The sequence below is a fragment of the Esox lucius genome, chromosome 2, assembly GCF_011004845.1.
Source record: "Esox lucius isolate fEsoLuc1 chromosome 2, fEsoLuc1.pri, whole genome shotgun sequence".
Classification (NCBI taxonomy): domain Eukaryota; kingdom Metazoa; phylum Chordata; class Actinopteri; order Esociformes; family Esocidae; genus Esox; species Esox lucius.
In genome coordinates, this window is record NC_047570.1 from 11,563,516 (window position 1) to 11,580,756 (window position 17,241).

General features: G+C 42.0%; 1 long non-coding RNA gene and 1 pseudogene across 1 annotated transcript; one reads left to right on the forward strand and one right to left on the reverse strand.

The window, feature by feature from the left end:
• Window positions 1-1,256, reverse strand: LOC114828937. The gene is made up of 2 exons (XR_003777291.2): window positions 1,224-1,256; window positions 1-183 (listed from the first exon to the last, which is right to left on the reverse strand). It is a non-coding gene; the product is annotated as an uncharacterized LOC114828937 (long non-coding RNA).
• A 1,900-nt stretch (window positions 1,257-3,156) lies between these two features.
• On the forward strand, window positions 3,157-12,326 carry LOC114828927 (annotated as a pseudogene).
• Window positions 12,327-17,241: the final 4,915 nt, after the last annotated feature.

The window sequence follows — 17,241 nt, forward strand, 5'->3', positions numbered from 1 at the left end:
TGTGGTCAAATAAATGTATTTTCCAAAACTATTTGAATGAGAAAGGGGATCAATGGCAACGCGTAGAGATTCAATGTCCTCGGTCTTCAATGGACATTCCATTTCTGGCATGGTAACACCTGTGTTGGCAGAGGTATGAGAGAGCCCTGAGCTCTCCCAATCAAAATCCTCAATTTGGATTCCCTAAAACCAACAGAAGATAGTATTAATAAATTGTTAACATATATCATCTAGTAATGCAACCCATTTCATCAGCTGGAGCTATTCTTTTCGTATGTCACTGAGAATCACTGACATACTATGTATTAGATTAGACATTATTTCATACATTAATAGTAGGGTATTAATGTTTATTGTGGAACTAATAATATTCCAAATAGGAGATGTGAGCTACAGAGAGGTAGCTGGATACATAATCTAGAAGTGGTAAAGGTTGAAAGTAGTAGGTTTTCATTGCCAAGAAATGTAATTGCTTTATCATAAACAGATTCAATCATCACTGATTGCTATGGATTTCATGTCAAGTTAATATCAAATGTGATGGATGAGGAACCACCAAAATTAAGGAATAGTAGGAAACCAATTATATTTGTTATGTGACTACAAGCCAACTAGTTATGAATGTAACAATATTGCCAGATATGTTTCCTATACCATGTTAACAGTAAAAACTAATTTGTAACTGGTTGGATCATGCCCATAATCACTATAACGTTAAGTTTCACCTTGCTAAACATTGTGCAGATCACAGCATAAGTTGGTCAAAAATGTATCTCCAAAAGAACAGCTGGGTTGTTTTAAGTCACAGGTGGGACTGGCAAGTAAGCTAGCACGATGCCTTCTATTTCTAGATCTTACTAAGTTTACCGGTACTTATCTGAGCTAACGACATGATCACTGTCACTAGATATAAATAAATCATTGACTTTCACTCGGTGCTATTCACTGACAGTAAAAAAATAAAATTAAAAAAAAGGGTTGTCATTGTACGCACAGCTGTTTGTAGACTAGCTCCAGCCTCCTAGCTGCGTTGCTAAAATAATAGCAGAAACAATGCTAACGTGCTAGTCATAAATATAGAACAATGGTGCTAGCTAGTCGTCTAATGTAATTGTAAACATGATTTGTGTATGCTCGCGGACTAAACGAAACGTTTCTACAAAACAGCTATAACATTAACGACAGTTAAACAAAAGATCGTAGATATGTGAAATTGTAATTACCATATTTATCCCTGCCGAATCCATGGTGGTCACGCCAGACTGGGCGTTCTGGGTCAAGGCCGGCCACTGGCAAGGCAAGAGCTTCTTCCTTGTTTCATGTACTATGCTCCAAAACGTAGGTGCTGATTGGCCCAAGAGGAGTCCTGTGCGCCAATGAACGCTATCTATCGATCTGCGCTCGATTGCTCTTCCTTCATCCTCCAACTACCCGGATGTCTGTCTCAGTAACTTGAAATTGAATTTGAGAACTGAATCTGAATTGTGAGAAGTGAATGTGAAGATATATAGAGAGTTTAATTTTCAGTGAGGATCACTTTTTATCGGACTTCGGATCCAAACGAATAAATTCAATTTCAAATTATACAATTCAGATTCAGTTTTTCAATGCAATTATTCAAATTAAACAATACAATTTCAAATTATGTGATTCAAATTCAGTTTTTCAATGCAATTATTCAAGTTTAGCAATTCAAATATAAATTATTCAAATTCAGTTTCTGGTGGCACATATTTCAGCCCATACATGTCCCTCTAAAAGAAATAGAATATTAAAGTTGAGTAATGTTCATGTTCAGTCACAAATCACTATTTGTCTGCAAACCATTGGCATGTCAATTACAGCAGAGTACAAAAAGTTATAGAGCCATGTTAAATAGTCCCACAAACAGTTATTTGATGTGTGGTTAATACTGTAGTGCAAAGTACTTTATAGATCATGCTTAGTTAGACTTCTGGAAATTGTAAACAATTAACCAAAGTCAGTGTCATGTTAGGGTGGATTTAAGTTCCTCTTATACTTGCTCCTATGTGAGAAGAACAATACTGACCTCAATGAACCAAAATGGAGCCTCTGTGCTCAGGCTGAGTGCATACTGTAAAGTGTAAAAGGCAAAGATCTGTGAGGTTATATCATTTTCAGATATAAAAAAAAAAAAAAAAACTTTAATCAGAGACTACAAAGCAATTTACCATCAACATTAAGATGCCACGAGAATTTACAGTAGTTTGATGAGGGAAACCCTGCAACAATTGGGCAAAGTGTTAAATAAGCAATATAAAAGTTTTTGGGTCAAATCAGAAATATATACATGTGCATCCAGGTACATAAGTTGTTGGAGAGATGCACCTCAATGTCTTTGCCAAATTTAGTTGTCCACTGGCCCAGTGCAATGTGACTGTCAAAATCAATCAGAAATACAAATTACACACCTTATACTTGTAATAGTATCAGAAAACTGAAGACAATTCATATTACTCGATTCCCTTATATTCAAAATACCACTGTATGCTATTGAAATAGAAGAGTTACAATAGCCACCCACAGGGCTTAAACAAAATAAACTAACTTATATAGCCATTGAACGAGGCTAAACTTTAAAACAGCCTTTGAACGAGGCTTTACTTTCATGCTTATGGAATCCAAATACAAATCATAGTACCCTGTTGCAGACCTGTTGGTTGTGAATTTTGTTATTGGCCAAATCTGGACAATCTGTACCTGCATTTTTGGAGTACTATGAATTCTATAGGATTTCAATACTGAACAAGCCCCAGAACAGGGCTGATTGTTGTCATGTTACGAAACCTAAAGATGGTATGATAACAACGGTCGCCAAAGCCAAAAATATCATGCGAAGTACCTCTCTCTAACTAACACACACACACACACTACGCTAGCATACATGTGCATACACATAGGTAATTTTAGCTAACGTTAGCATACTTTTAAAACACCCTTTTAACTATAAGCAATCGTCAACCTGAAATCAATAGCTATCGGTAGTAGCCTAATATTAATTTTAAACAAACCGTAACGGGCTAAATAACTCCATATTTCTATTATCAGTAACTTACCAGGTGCTTCCCGGGAGTTGTTGCCGCCATGACTCAATATGGCAATATGGTACATCTGCGTCTTGTAAACAAACCGTACATGTCTGAAAGTCGGAAGTTGCGTGCCAACGGGGCGCGGCGTGAGCGGGCGTGGCATGAGCAGGGGGCCTGGCGTGAGCGACTGCTGCAAGCTGCAGTTGGACCCTTCTCGAAAAAGGCGAATTGAGTCAATTATGGCTTCAAGGGATTTTTGAAGAGGATCATTGGAGTTTCCATATGAATATTGAAATCGCCAAAAATTAGAACACTATCTGCCATGACTACAAGTTTAGACAAGAATTCTGGAAACTCATTGAGAAACAATGTGTATGGCCCGGGGGGCCTATAGTAGCTATGTAAAATGATTTATCGCCCTGGTTAACTTTCATGAGTAAAACTTCAAAAGAATGAAACTCAGTGATATGTTTGAGAGTAAGTTTATATTTACTGTCATAAATATTAGCAACACCCCCTCCTTTTCGGGACGCACGAGGGATATGATCACTAGTATAACCAGGAGGAGAGGCCTCATTTAAGGCAGTGAATTCATTAGGCTTTAGCCACGTTTCACATAAACCAATAGCATCTAGTTTATGATCAGAGATTAATTCATTTACTGCAACTGCCTTTGGAGCAAGGGATCTAACATTTAGGAGTCCCATTTTGAGATGCGAAGTGATAAAATCATTTTTATTTTTGACCGAGATGGAGGAAGGCTTTATCTTAATAAGGTTGTTTTTGTTAGCACCTTGTTTAACTTTTCTCAGCCTGGAACGAGTCACAGTGGCAATAGGTAAAGCTGTACTAACTACTCTGGCTATGCTATTGACAGACTCCACTATGCTAGCAGGCTGGCTAACAGCCAGTAGGCTGGCTAACAGCCTGCAGCCTGACCTGCACCCTATCTCATGTTAAAACTTTAAGAGTGAGACTCCTGTCAATGTTCCTAGATAAAAGAAGCGCACCACTCCAGCTAGGATGGAGTCCGTCGCTCCTCAGCAGATCAGGCCTGGCCCTATTTCTGGGAGAGTCCCAAAAAGAAGGCCAGTTATCTACAAACTCTACCTCCTGCGACGGGCAGAACTCCGTTTTCAGCCAGCGATTGAGTTGCGCAAGTCTGCTGTAGAGCTCGTCACCACCCCTAGCTGGGAGGGGGCCAGAGACAATTACTCGATGCCGACACATCTTTCTAGCTAGTTTACACGCTGATGCTATGTTCTGCTTCGTAACCTCTGACTGTTTCATCCTAACATCGTTGGTGCCAACGTGAATAACAATATCTCTGTACTCTCTATACTTGCCAGTTTTAGACTTCGCTAGCACCAACCCCAGATTTGCGGCTACGTCGGTGGCTCTGCCCCCCAGTAAACAATGTACGATCGCCGGCTGATTCTTTAGTCTAATACTGCGTGTAATGGAATCGCCGATGACTAAGGTTTTTCGTTTTTCAAGGTCACCGGTAGAAAATGCCTGCCGATCATTCCCCTCCGAAGACGGCTCGGGCCTTGACTCCGACTCCAGTGGGGAAAACCTGTTCAAAGTCTCAGTTGGATTTTGCAACGATTCAGGTTTAACTGGTGTTGAAGTCTAACACTTCCCCGAGTTGGTTTGTTGGAAAGGAGAATAAAACACCAGGAGTCAGGTCAACTATCATACCGCTTATTCCGTTTATTACAAAAGCTTTTGGAGACAAGTGTCGCCGCACAATGTCTAAGGATCAACAGTCAAAACATAATTTTTATACTTCTACTACGCCCAAAAAGATAGAGGTGTTAACTTACAAAGTGTGTGCCATTGGCCCAATCCCAGTTTTATTCCTTATAGGATAACTGCAAGTATCCCCTTGCCCCCCCCTTCTGGTTTCTGTCTTGTCTGTCCGGCTATGTGTGTGTGTCTCTGACCTGTGACCTGTTTCTCACAAAACAGACATACTAAATCTTTATTTCCCGGCAACCGCTTGAACAGGGTTTCCTATTCTCCTACTTGCTCCTTCAGTTTCAGCTCATATTACAAACAATTAATATTTTGCTTCATTGATTACAACAGCTTATAACAGTTCACTAACTTATACAATAAATACATCTACACTGGTCGACTGCATTTCTTCCCAGTGACCAAGAGAAAGTTATTGCCCGGCTGCAGGAGCTGTGCCGGGGGGCTAACAAAACTATAGTTTCTACCTGGTGGCACTGACGCAGATTTTTCTATTTCTACACTAGCATAATCCTTGCCTGACATTTGCATCAGAAGCCGAGCCTCTAACTCTGCTATCTTTAACTTAAGACGAACATTCTCCTCCGTGTTGTTGCTACAACAATTACAGTGATAAGGCATTGTAATGATACTTAGCCTCGGGTGTTCAGGGGTGAGTAGTTCTGTTGATTATGTCCAAAAAGAGTCCCGGTGTAGAAAAGTTGGGTAAGAAGTCAACAGATAAATATTGCATTGGTAAAACTCTTAAAAATGTAAATTCGAAAAAACTTTGGCAGGTAGCCAGGTAGGTAACATCAGGCAGAGTACAGCATGTCAACAATCCCACAATGCAATGCACTACAGCCTGGACAAACATAGCTTTACCTACACTTAGTAATAAACCCACGGACATAGCGTGGATAACTGCCATATCAATCAATCAAATGTATTTATAAAGCCCTTTTTACAACAGCAGTTGTCACAAAGTGCTTTACAGAGACACCCGGCCTTAAACCCCAAGGAGCAAACAACAGTAATGTTGGATTTCAGTGGCTAGGAATATGCTGCCTCCACAACCGGCATTTTCTGTACAAAAGGGGTATAGCCAGAACCGATCAATGCCCGCACGGCTGCTGAGAGACAGAAAATGAAGATCACATCCTTTGGCGGTACAGGGTGACACAAGACATCTGGCTCAGGATCTCTGCTCTTCTCACAAGGTTGACCGGCACGGTTGCGATGACCCTCCAGGGCATCCTCTTCGGACCATCAGCGGGACTCCAATCACCCCAGGAGAGGAATGGCTGGAGGGTCATCAACGCCACTAAGCAGACCATTTGGGATACACGAAACGTTAAGGTTTTTCACAAACAGGACACTCTCCCCATCATCACTGCCAGAATCCTCCAGAATACCATCAAAGATTACATCACCTTGGACACTCACCGCCTCAGGCAGGACATTTTTCTAAATTTTTCCAGTCTCCTGCCGTTTTAAACTTAGGAGGACATGAGGTCTTGGCCCACACCTGAGGAGTACCAGGCTTGAAAGACCCGTTGCCGTCCCTGTCCAAAGTCCTCCTGGTTGTTTTGCAGATCAAGACGATACCGGACGATTTCAGCTGCCACTGTGCAGACACCTCCCTCCTCCCCGGTATTGTCCCTGTCCTTGTCCATCTGGTCATGCTTCCGACCTGGACTCAATTTAAATAGACTCTTGACTCCCCATGCATTTATTAATTATTACAATTTGTACTCTTTAATATGTTCACCCGGCACATCCAGGACTGGTTACCCCTCTGAATCAGGTTCCTCTCTAGGTTACTTCCTAAATTCTGGCCTTAGGGAGATTTCCTAGCCACTGAAATTCAACACTACTGTTGTTTGCGCCTTGGGGTTTAAGGCCGGGTGTTTTGTAGCACTTTGTGATAACTGCTGATGTAAAAAGTGCTTTATAAATACATTTGATTGATTGTTGAGCACCGTGGCACCAACTCTTCTTCAGAACACGTTCCAAACATTCCAATTGTTCTACGTCACAATGCCGTACTAACCCATAAAGTCAATGAGCTTTCAGTGCACGGTAGGTTTGCCTCACAACATTTCCTTTAACAAACGGGCTACTAAATACCTTATAGTTGTTCTTTTGGGCTTTTTGGCACCTACTCATCAAAAGCAACACATTTTCCACTCGTGGTTAAAAATATTTATTGGCATTCAAGCAGTTGTTGCGGATTATGAGCCCAGCACCGGCCAGCGGACAAATATTGTGTAATACCCACCAATGGCGAGTGAGAGGAGCAAGTGAGCTCAATAGGCTACACAGCAATACGATAATAATGTCAATCGGCTACACAGCGATACGACATTTAATGGCAGTGGGGTCGTTAGGCCTGGGTGTCCGGGGCTATAGCCCTGCATCTTTTATGAATAGCCCCGGATCTCAAATTGACCAAAAATAAATTAATAGCCCCTGATCAATTCATCTATAATTCCGATCGCACATTATGAGTAGACGTGTAGACTGTTAGTGTGTACATCAAAATTATCTGCATGTACATTCAAAACCCTGTACTTTCTGTCCCGTCCGGGGCGCGGAGTGTGGACCGAATGTACTGTGATCCTAGCGACGCCTCAGTTTAATGGCATTTAACATTAAGATCCACTGCTGATTTTGTACGTTTGCCCACTGACAAAGAAATAATGAGTATATAATTTTAATGGGTAGGTTTATTTGAACAGTGAGAGACAGAATAACAACAGAAAAATACAGAAAAACGCATGTCAAAAATTTTATTAATTTATTTGCATTTTAATTAGTTAAATAAGTATTTAACCCCTCTGCAAAACATGACTTAGTACTTGGTGGCAAACCCTTGTTGGCAATCACAGAGGTCAGACGTTTCTTGTAGTTGGCCACCAGGTTTGCACACATCTCAGGAGGGATTTTGTCCCACTCCTCTTTGCAGATCTTCTCCAAGTCATTAAGGTTTCGAGGCTGATGTTTGTCAATTCAAACCTTCAGTTCCCTCCACAGATTTTCTATGGGATTAAGGTCTGGAGACTGGGTAGGCCACTCCAGGACCTTAATGTGCTTCTTTTTGAGACACTAATTTGTTGCCTTAGCCATGTGTTTTGGGTCATTGTCATGCTGAAATACCCATCCACAACCCATTTTCAATGCCCTGGCTGAGGGAAGGTGGTTCTCACCCAAGATTTGACGGTCCCGTCCATCGTCTCTTTGATGCAGTAAAGTTGTCCTCTCCCTTTAACAGAAAAACATCCCCAAAGCATAATGTTTCCACCTCCATGTTTGACGGTGGGGATGGTGTTCTTGGGGTCCTAGGCAGCATTCCTCCTCCATACAAGCCGAGTTGAGTTGATGCCAAAGAGCTCGATTTTGGTCTCATCTGACCACAACACTCACCCAGCTATCCTCTGAATCATTCAGAAGTTCATTGGCAAACTTCATCCGGGCCTGTACATGTGTTTTCTTGAGCAGGGGGACCTTGCAGGCGCTGCAGGATTTCAGTCCTTCACGGCGTAGTGTGTTACCAATTGTTTTCTTGGTGACTATGGGCTAATTCCTCACCGTTCTCATGTTCATTGCAACTCCACAAGGTGAGATCTTGCATGGAGCCCCAGACCGAGGGAGATTGACAGTTCTTTTGTGTTTCTTCCATTTGCGAATAATCGCACCAACTGTTGACACCTCCTCACTAAATTGCTTGGCGATGGTCTTGTGTAGGTTCCAGCCTTGTGTAGGTCTACAATCTTGTCCCTGACATCCTTGGGCAGGTCTTGGCAATGGTGGAGAGTTTGGAATCTGATTGATGGATTGCGACTGTGGACAGGTTTCTTTTTATACCCTTTAAGAGTGTGCTCCTAATCTCTGCTTGTTACCTGTATAAAAGACACCTGCAAATCAATTTAGATAATTTTTGACATGTGTTTTTCTGGATTTCTCTGTTTCTCACTGTTCAAATAAACCTACCATTAATTTATTGACTGATCATCAGGTACTCTGCAGGGCTGCTTGTTGTTAACCGCAAAGATTTTGCCATGATAAATTAGCTAATTAGCTACTACTATTACTTTTGGCCGCTTAAGGCTAATTAAACAAAATCAACCTCTCCATATTGTTTTTTGCAAAGACTTTCATCTCAACTGTGGGAAAAAAAAGTAAAAAAGGGGTCGTGATAGGGGTGGTGCGAAACACTTCTCACTGAAAAACTCATATGCAGACTAATGTGTCATCTTTTTGATCACATTCATGTTTATTTATATGAGCTGCACTGCAAATATGCACCCTAAACTGCTAACGTACACCAGGGTGGATGTACAGTAGGCTATGTGATAATAAACTATTTTTAAATGTACATATCTGTCACATAAATGTACATAACAGTCAGAACTGTCACACCAGTAACAATTAATATTCAATCTACACACCATTACTCACTAAAAAGGTTTGAAAGTATATTTATTTGACTCCTCTTTTACCCACTGCAATGGATAAGGCAAACATATGTTGGCCATTTTTATTAACTACATCTATTAATTGCACTACCATAGCACTAACCACAATCTGAAAGTATCAGAGTGAGAAATATGACTTTCCTCTATTTCAGATTGTTTTTGCCCATATATGCGTGTCTGGCCAAAAGACTCAAACTCAGCCTAAGATACTAGGTCTGCATTTTGAAAAGGTGCTCTTTCACTCATTGGGAAAATTTTTCCGGTGACATATTCCAGACACATTGATATGTATAATTCATGCTTCCCGCTGACTGTTTTTTTCATTGTAGCAGTTTAAAATTATGTTGCAGATGTTAAATAATCCCTGAAACCCAAGATGTGATGTCCAGTGGTCCTCTCCTGTCCCATCCAGAGGTGACCCATGAGCAGGAGGAACCAGACTCTACCTTGGAAGCCACCCAGTACATCCTTGAGGACATCACCCACAGAAATGTCTAATGGTAGGTCATCTCCTTCGCTACATTCCAGAGGTGGCATATGATGTGGTGCCCTTCAATCATTTATAGTCTGTAACCCTATCTATTTTAACCCACACTATTGTACTTTTTTTCTTTTTTTGACCTCCTAATGTGTTATCTGTCATGTGACATTTGCTTTTTTGAACATCCCCCTCCTCCAAGCCTTGACCGCAAATGCAGGAGGAAGGATGATGGCTTTGTCAGCCTCAAGACTGTGAAAGGTACACGCTTTTATAAAATATGAATGGTCTAAGAGTGTTTATTGTAGTGTTGTACATGATCTCATCAAACCTATAATTGACTAACGGCTCCAGCTCATGTCATCGATCATTATTAGCATAGCCACCATAAGGTTTGGCACTAAGGAGCAGCATGTGTCCAGAAACTCAAGTGGTCCAAATTGATGGGAGAGGAGGATCAGTAAACTCAGGCAGAAGCTAAAATCACTGAGGCGTCGTCAGTACAAGGTGGCAAGAGTGGAAGAAAAAGTAGAATTAACACATCTACAATACATCCTGAAGAAGCAGCAGTGGAGAGTTTCTGTGGGTGTCTGGATCCCAAAGGAGGAGAGCTCAAGTAAAATAGGGCAGTTTAAAATCATCTCACTCCTCAGTGTTAAAAGCGAGGTATTCTTCAGCATTGTCACCCGACGTCTGACAGAGTATCTCCTGAAGAACTCCTTTATAGACACCTCAGTGAAGATGGGGGGTGTCCCAGGAATACCCGGTTGCCTTGAGCACACAGGAGTTGTGACCCAGCTCATTAGGGAGGCACATGAAGGTGGAGGAGACCTGGCTCTCTTTGGCTGGACCCCACCAATGCCTATGGGTCAATGCCCCACAAGCTAGTGGACGCAGCGCTTGACCACCACCATTTTCCAAGAAAGATCAGGGACCTTATTCTGGACTATTACAACTGCATCAGCCTGAGAGTCACCTCAGGAACCATAACATCAGCATGGCATCGGTTGGAAAAGGGGATAATTACAGGATGCACCATTTCAGTGATCCTGTTTGCCCTGGTCATGAACATGCTGGTTAAGTCAGCAGAAGTTGAATGCAGAGGCCCCCTGACCAAGTCTGGTGTCCATCAGCCCCCCATCAGAGCCTTCATGCATGACCTGACGGGGACAACGAACTCGGTGCCTGGATGCAGATGGAACCTCAGAGGCCTCAAGCGACTCGTCGCATTGGCGCAAATGTACTTCAAGCCAGCAAAATCCAGGGCATTGGTGTTGAAGCGGGGGAAGGTAACAGACAAATTCCCGTTCTCCCTAGGAGGCATCCAGATTCAATCTGTTACCGAGAAGCCAGTCAGGAGCCTAGGAAAGGTCTTTGATAACAGCCTGAAAGACACTGAATCACTCCAAGCAACTAGTGAGGAGTTGGAGTCATGGTAGGCGGCAGTGGATAAATTTAAGGCCTGGATCTACGGCCAGAAAAACAAATTACGGCTCCCATTCAGCAGTCTAACTGAGGAATTCATGGTCACCCGTGCAAGAGAGGTGCTGCAATATAGAGACTCCACTGAGACCAGAGTCTCAAAGGCCGGCATTGAAGTGAGGACTGGGAGGAAGTGGAGGGCTCAGGAGGCTGTGGACGAGGCAGAATCACGACTGCGCCACAGTGTTCTGGTTGGATCAGTGGCGGTTGGATGTGCAGCGCTCGGCAGCATTCCAAGAACTTATGATAAAGCTAGAGGGAAAGTTAAAAGTCACCTGGTCCAACAGGAATGGTGGGGATGCAGCAACCGGGTGCGTGGACCAGATGGGAGCATGCTTTGGGGAGGCAGATATCTTGGCCTCAAGTGTTTGATCCAATTGGTGTACAATGTTCTTCCCAGCCCAACCAACCTACATTACTGGGGGTTGGCGGAGACTCCAGCATGCCCCCTTTGTCAGAGAAGAGGATCACTTGAACAGCGGTTGCCCGAAAGCTCTGGGAGAGGGACGCTATCAGGTCCTGAAAGCAGTTGCCGATTCCATCTGCACAAGGATCAGCAAAGTTAAACACCACCACCCAGCAAGACAGGCCATTGCATTAATCAAGGCAGGGGAGAAACACACCCAGGTAAGGGAGCCGGACTGACTCCTCGTTACTGCAGGGATTGGCAACTGAAAGTCGATCAGGGCATGCAGTTTAAGTTCCCAGAAACCATTGCAGTGACCACACTAAGGCCAGAAATGTTGTTGATGTCTGAAACATCAAGACAAATGGTCCTGCGGGAGCTGACTGTTCCCTAGGAAGGCCGTATGGAGGAGGCCTATGAGAGGAAGAGGGCCAAGTACGAAAACCTGGTTGACAAGTGCCGGAAGCAGGTTTTCCTCATGGCGGGCACGATGTGTCCCTGTTGAAGTGGGCTGCAGAGGTTTTGCCTACCAATTGTTGTTCAGGGCTCTCAAGCTCCTTGGCATTTTGCAAAGTAGAAAAGCCATCAGAAATACCACCGATGCGGCAGAGAAAGCATCCAAATGGCTATGGATCAAGATGGGAGATCTGTGGCTGGGTCAACCCTGTCTGGGTCGCCTGGGCAAGAGGGTGTGATTGTTGAAACACCCGAAAAATCCAATGATCCCAGGTTATGTGTCTAAGTGCACCATAAGATGTATTTAATAACTAATACAATTGGCCTCAAATTATGAGGTTCTTGTAGTTAGATTACTTTTGCGAATTATATTTATTCATCATTACTAACTCATGCCACCATAAACAAGTTACCCAGGTTGTGGTCAATTCCTTTTAAATCTGTAAATTCAAGAAGTTAACCAAACTTTCCCTCTGATAGAAATAAATTGCATTTCAGTTTATTTCCTACATTGGCTGAATTGAACTGGAATTGACTGCAATCCTGGGAACTACTGCTTATATAGAGAGAAAATAAGGGGTGGATCTTAGAATGATCTTGCAGGTGCAGTCTCCATTATCATCTCTACAGGTCCAGACACTAGGGCCACCATTTCCCTTTAGGGCTGGGGATGGAGCAGTGGTATGGCCTCTGCAGGTGCAGTCTCCCTTCTCATCCATACAGGCCCAGACACTAGGGCCACCATTTCCCTTTAGGGCTGGGGATGGAGCAGTGGTATGGCCTCTGCAGGTGCAGTCTCCGTTATCATTTCTACAGGCCCAGACACTTGGGCCACCATTTCCCTTTAGGGTTGGGATGGAGCAGTGGTATGGCCTCTGCAGGTGCAGTCTCCGTTATCATCTCTACAGGCCCAGACACTTGGGCCTTCATTTGTCTGCTGAGCTGGGATCAGAAGTTCCACTACATTGGTCCCACACACTGAGTACCTTGCTGTTGGGACAAATGGGTACCTTACATCCATCTGGAACACAGAACATCACAGTGTGTAATAGAGTAATAGAAACTAACATTTGGTATGTTACTATCTTTTAGAGTTAGAGACTGCGTAGGTGTTTAATCAAAAAATCACTTACATTTCGGAAGGTTTAGGACGTAAGACTCAGAAGAACCAGATTTAGGGTTTTCAATGTTCTGCAAAACATTTAGTATACATTTGCTAAAAATGTGCATACCCTTGGAGAATTGGTAATATATGTACCATTTGTAAAGAAAACATGACTGAGCAGGCAAAACGCATGTCTTTTATTTCTTATGGGATTGACATTCAACTGTTGGTTATAACGGAATGGCACAATCATAAAACAAAACATGGCAAAAAAGATAAAAATGTAATGACCCCTGTTCAACAGTCTGCATATACTTTGTTTTTAATACTGTGTATTGCCCACTTTAGCATCAATGACCGCGTGCAGTTCTTTGTAAGAGTTATCTATGAGGCCCTGAATACTTGCAGGTGGTATAGCTGCCCATTCATCTTGGCAAAATGCCTCCAGGTAATGTAGGTTAAGTCTTTGGGCGTCTTGCATGAACCGCATGTTTGTGATCTCCCCAGAGTGGCTCTATGACATCAAGGTCAGGAGACTGTGATGGCCACACCAGAACCTTCACCTTTTTCTGCTGTAACCACTGGAGGGTCAACTTGGCCTTGTGCTTAGGGTCATTGTCGTGCTGGAAAGTCCAAGAGCGTCCCATGTGCAGCTTTCGTGCAGAAGAATGTAAATTGTCTGCCAGTTTTTTCTGATAACATGCTGCATTCATCTTGCCATCAATTTTCACATGATTCCCCGTGCCTTTAGTGCTCAGACACCCCAAAAACCTCAGTGAGCCACCACCATGCTTCACAGTGGGGATGGTATTCTGTTCACTATAGGCTTTGTTGACCCCTCTCCAAACATTGCGCTTATGGTTGTGGCCATAAAGCTCTATTATGGTCTCGTCACTCCAAATTACAGTGTGCCAGAAGCTCTGAGACATGTCAAGGTGTTGTCGGGCATATTGTAACCAGACCTTTTTTGTGGCATTGGCGCAGTAAAGGCTTCTTTCTGGCAATTTTCCACTTCTTAATAAGTGATTGAACAGTACTGACTGGCATTTGCAAGACTTTGGATATCTTTTTATATCCTTTTCCATCATTATAAAGTTCCATTACCATGTTTTGCAGGTCTTTTGACCGTTCTTTTCTGCTCCTCATGGCTCAGTATCTAGCCTGCTCAGTGCGTCCACGTGAGAGCATAGCCGTTTTATACACAGACAATAATTGCAATTTAAAAAGCCACAGGTGTGTGAAATTCCCCTTTAATTGCCATTTTAACCTGTGTGTGTCATCTTGTGTGTCTGTAACAAGGCCAAACATTGAAGAGTAACTTTTGATCAGGGCCAAATTTTTTTGATTTCTGTTATCATTAGGATTTAAAATAATGCCAAACAACTGCTATAATAAATTGCTTGATATGATCACTATCCTTAAATAATATTTTCAAAATCAATGCCAATATTTCACAATTTCTGGCAGGGTATGCAAACTTATGAGGACAACTGTATGTTAGAAGCACAAAATCATGTATTCATTCATTTTGATTAATTGACTGATTGACAGAGGATATACAACTTTTTCAGTCAAGAACTTATGTTTTACATCCTCAAGACAAATTCCTTCCTCCATCAGACTTTTTACTTCTTTTATCAGACTCATCCCTTCCTCCATCTTGGCTGCCTTCTCCTTCACCCTTGCTGCTTCCTCCTTCATCCTGGCTGCTTCCGCCTTCATCCTGGCTGCTTCCTCCTTCATCCTGGCTGCTTCCTCCTTCATCCTGGCTGCTTCCTCCTTCATTCTGGCTGCTTCCTCCTTCATCCTGGCTGCTTCCTCCTTGATCCTGGCTGCTTCCTCCTTGATCCTGGCTGCTTCCTCCTTGATCCTGGCTGCTTCCTCCTTCATCCTGGCTGCTTCCTCCTTGATCCTGACTGCTTCCTCCTTGATCCTGACTGTTTCCTCCTTGATCCTGGCTACTTCCTCCTTGATCCTGGCTGTTTCCTCCTTGATCCTGGCTGATTCCTCCTTCATCCTGGTTGCTTCCTCCTTCATCATGGCTGCATCCTCCATCATGGCTGCCTCCTCCTTCATGCTGGCTCCTTCCTCCTCTTTCCTTGTCTTATCTCTTTCACTCCAGAACTCCTCTTGCTTTCTCCTCATCCCCCTCTCCCATCTCACCTCCTGCCTGTCATCATTCCTTATCTCTGCCTTCAGAGAAAGCTGATTTTTTTTGTCCTTTCTCATCTCCTCCACTTGTTGATTAACTGATTCCATATTGAGCTATTGATTCATCAACAAGAACACAATCGCAACATGAATACTGTATATTTCAGTATTAGAATGATGCATTCTAAGACCATGTAAGAATAGTAGGATAGCAACAGTCTCCAAGTATTCTAACTCCACAAGTATTCTCAGATTCTATCTAGTGTAACATTCTAAGGTTGTGTAAATCTTGTGTGATTGATGGAAGGAAATACAACCACAAATTTGAATCCAATACATTCAACAATAATATATTATAGTCATTAAATGAAAACAGACCAACAATGACAGCTAAAGAGAGAGAAAAGGGGCATAAAATAATTGGGCTGCTTTGAATCAACTGCTTTTGACTGAAACCATATTCACAATACCTTCTAACTATCTATTTCCTACCATGCTCTAGAATCTAGAGTCTAGATAATACTTTCCAACCAGAAAAGTGTTCCAACCAGAAAAGTGTTCCTTCGGTAACACTACATCTTGCTGTACAGCCCCTTTAAACAATTTGAACACTTAAGTGATAATGTTCAAATATACAGGGTCCAGATTCTCAAAAAAGGTATTGAATGCATATCACTATAAGAAATAGAACAAATAAAACATTTAAATGTATCCATTCATGTTATTTCAGTGCATTTAATGGAGAATTTCAGGGCGTGATGTTAGATGTTCCTTCATGTTGAAACTAGCCAACAACAATTGTAATCCATGATTCTTTGAACAGTCATATCAAATCTTAGACGAAAAGCTATTGAAGACGTAGGGGAATTTGAGCGTGTTTTACACATTCTGTCCAAATCACCTTTCAGTGTATAATGTCAATTACAGGTGAATTTGTGTTTCAGTTGATTTTATATTTTATTTACAACATCATTACACCTTACTTCCACTATCTGTAGCTTGTGATGCCTAAATGCCTAATAGCCTAAATACAAACCCATGATTTGTATAGGCTGTTTAAGATGACATGATTTCAGTTTCATTTAGCCAACTTTCTTGAAAAGAACCCTCTAACAATACATTTACAAATTATGTAAAATCTCATCTAATAGCCGAAATCCAAATTGATAACTTGAAAAACTCCAGGCCTTTGACCAATATTAAATCACTGGAATCCAAATAGTGTACACATCTGCTTTACAGTATTAAGATGTTGCATTCTATTCAGCGTCACAATAAAGCATAGGAATAATATCCAAAGAAACTCTTCAAGCCTCACAAGCTAGAATTCTCAGAATGTTTTGATTCATAAAGGGGTTGACCTTTGGAATTAAGGGGGCACTATTTTATTGCAATTGCCATTGGCCATAATGCAAATCAGTTTAAATGATATACACAGTGAAGATAACAGATAATGGCTAATTACAATCTAAACCATCTTGTTAACGAGACCATGAATAATCCCAGCTTGGGTCTTTATTTAAGGAAAGTTCCACAGACCTGATAACCACCTGCATCACCCCACTGACTGTGGATCACAGGTTGAAATCCAATGGCTTTAAAGCTTCATCTGTTCTAAGACCTGGGTTCCTGCAATAACCACAATCACTATTGACCTCATTGAGATTCCATCAGATGTTGTTGATACTTTTAATAGTTATGGTCAATAATTATTGAGCACATTGAGGACCATTAAAAGAAACATTATGACCCACACATATTTGATATATTAGCTCACGATTCATTTGTTTTGAGGAGTTACAAATGGTTTTTTTAAAACGCCTGTTGTGTTTAACAGCAATGGGTGGGGTTACACAAGTTTAGAAACAAACTGTAGTTTCCTGCAACTAAAGAGAAAT